The sequence below is a fragment of the Gavialis gangeticus genome, unplaced genomic scaffold, assembly GCF_001723915.1.
Source record: "Gavialis gangeticus isolate Ggan-Ray unplaced genomic scaffold, GavGan_comp1, whole genome shotgun sequence".
NCBI classification, from domain to species: domain Eukaryota; kingdom Metazoa; phylum Chordata; order Crocodylia; family Gavialidae; genus Gavialis; species Gavialis gangeticus.
Genome location: NW_017728994.1, coordinates 59782845 through 59786016, shown reverse-complemented (window position 1 = coordinate 59786016; position 3172 = coordinate 59782845).

Here is a 3172-nt window from a genome sequence, read left to right as displayed (position 1 = left end):
AGGTCCAACAAGGCGTCCCCCCTGGTGGGGCTGTGCACCTCCTGGGTTAGATGGAGGTCCTGCACTCTGTCTAAGAACCTACGTGAGCGGTCAGACCTGGCTGACTGCTCTTCCCAGCAGATGTCCGGGAAGTTCAGGTCCCCCATGACTACCACATCCTTAGCCTTCACTACCTCTGTGAGCTGACCTAAGAATTCCTGGTCAAGCTCTTCTCCCTGGTTGGGAGGTCTGTAGTAGACCCCCACCATCAAGCCTCTTTCCCCTCGACTGCCTTGTACTCTAACCCAAAGCACTTCATTTCTTCTACAGATTCTACAGATTTTCTGAGAGAGTGAGTTTTTTTATCAGATTAGGAATAGTAATTGGGAATAATAATTAGGATGAACATAAGAAGTAGAAAAGTATATCCCAACAATGTGTACATTAATGTTATAGAATAAATTATAGAGGTTTATGTCTTTTCCTCCTTTTTGTATAAATATTCAGGGAATACAGATCATACAAGTAGTAGATACATTAAAGGGAAAGGAGAATATCTGGATTACAGGGGAGTTTTACTGTGGTCATAGAGGGCTAAATTCTTTGATATGACTTACTATTTATTATTCTGTCACAAACACAACTCTGATGACCCTAAGGGTGTGGTACCTGGTTAAAAAAAAAGAAAAAAAAAGAAAGAAACAAATTCAAGTAGGTCTGTGGCGTGTCCCTGGTCTAAAGCTATGCTTATTACCCAGTTCCTATGATTTTAAGTAGAATGATAATTCCAGCTCCTGAGTCAATGAGCCTGATTTTGAGCCTGCTCGTGATGGTACAAATCCAGAGTAATTCTATGGGTCATTGAGTGAGATAAGAATTGGGACCCCTGCTGACAGTGAAAGTAGGGCTGGACTTGAGTATATTTTTAGATTTTTATCATAAGACATGCATATTAAACATCTGATTCATAATGAGAGCATTGGGTCCAGCCAAACTAATCTTTGCAGGGACATACGTATTTGCTGATCTGTTGACTGTATTTATAGTTTTACTGTATCTTTTTCTTCCCCTCTGGTGACAAGGCCATGTCTTTAGGGGCTTGAACTTGTGGGAGGCTGAATCATCTGCTCAGTCACCTTTAATGTATCCTGCCTTTTGTACAGTGTCAGATTTTTTTTTTGCTTATTTCAGGCCCTTCTTTTACACATACATACCTCACGGTGGGTTTTAGAGAACTTGAGGCACATAAAGAACAAGTGTGAATACCTAAAGACATAAAAATAACTCAGTGCGTGTGTGTGTCCACACAGACTTTGTTCCTTTCCAGAACTTGGGCATTACAATAATTGTGAGCTACTAGCTTAGGAGATGTGATAGAGAAAAGCAAATTATAGATATTCATGTACATATACATGTGAACAATCAAACATCCCACTTCGAGTGATCCTAAAAGAAAAGGACAAGAAAATGAAGAAGTGAGGAGAAGAAAGAAATATTGAGCAGCTCTTTGGACTTTACTCTTAAAAAGGGTGGGGTTTTTTCACTTTACTAGGTATCTAACTGTACCTCCTATGTCTGTATTGATGATGTCTTTAACAATGTCTGTCTTGGTCAATTTGTGGTTATACTGGAGGAAAGGAAAAAAAGATGCAAAGGTCTGACTAGTGCACATACAATTTTCCAACTGTGGACTTGTGGCCTGGGCCTTGCTGATGCCATGAACCACAGAACTTCAGCTCAAGGAGTTTATCAGTGCGGGTAGCAGGCCTCTAAGAGGGAGGTCACCTTTCAGTTCACTCTGGAGTTATCCATCATGCATTGCAGCTATGGCATGACTTCAGTATTGTAGTCTCAAGGTTTAATACTTTTATCATTAAATGCACTGGAGAAAAAGATCAACCGTCCACTTGAGCTGACAGTACATTTAGAAAAGCATAGTTAAGGTAGACCAGGAACTGGTGTGGCTAGCCTCATGTGCAGCTGCCTTTGACTCCCTAGTCCAAATAAGCAGGCTCCCATCTGGGTCAACCAGCCTTTGCCATGAGTCCTGAGCAAGGCTCCAGATACTGGTTTTGAATTCCTAGCTAGGCAAGTTAATTGCTCTGCCACCATGCTGCTCCAGCCTTACTAAAGTTAGTGAAAGAAATAGAGGCTGAACTACATGGCTGCACCTTGCCTGCTTTCACCATTGGGTGTCCAAGAGAGTCATGATAAGCTGGAAATATTCATTACTGTAAGGCTCAGTTGCCTATGTTACTCGCTGCCTCCCTGCTTCCTTCCCCAATTGCCAAGTTTTAGTGATGTAATTCACTGAATTGGCCTCTTTCCCAGCACTGCGTGGAACAGTGCATGTGGACCACAGGTGTGCAAGTGAGCTCATTCAGTTGGCATACTGTGGCACGGACAGAGCTGTGCCATGGCCTGCTGGGTCAGGAGCTTCCTGTGTGCCTCTCCCTGCCAGAGCAGCAAGTCTGAGCTCCTCCACAGCACAGGCCTGTCCTTGCAGGGGCTGGCTACAGCAACTTGCTAGTGCACCTCTCCCTGCCTCTGCCTGTGTAGGGCTGCTGCTGGGGCTGGACCTGATGATCTCTTGGGGTCCCTTCCAGCCCCTAACAACTATGAATCTTGCCCACAGCCAGTAAAAAAGAAATGGGACAGGAGCTGGGAAGGGAAGACTCAGCCTGTCTGACATCTTCCTTCCCATCCCCACCCCTGCTAAAACTCAAGAGCAGCCATCTAAAGCCTTTTTGCTGCCTTCTCATACCCCTGGCTGCCTCCAATGGGACGATTTACCCTAGCAACTCCCCAAGTCCTGTCCCTTTGCCCCTGGCTGCTTCCCACAGGAGCGTTTACCCCAGCAACTCCCCAAATCCTGTCTCTTTACCCCCAGCTGCTTCCTATGGGACTATTTACCCCAGCAACCCCCACAAATCCCCTCCCTTTTGCCCCAGCTGCTTTCCATAGGACTACTTACCCTGGCAATCCCCCACCCGCAAACCATCTCCCTTTTCCCCCAATCTGCTTCCCACAGGAGCGTTTACCCTAGCAACCCCCCAAATCCTTTCCCTTTTGCCTCAGCTGTTTCCCACGGGCCCATTTACCCCAGCAACCCCCCCAAATCCTCTCCCTTTCCCCCTGGCTGCTTCCCACGGGCCCATTTACCTCAGCAACCATCCAAATCCCCTCCCTTTCC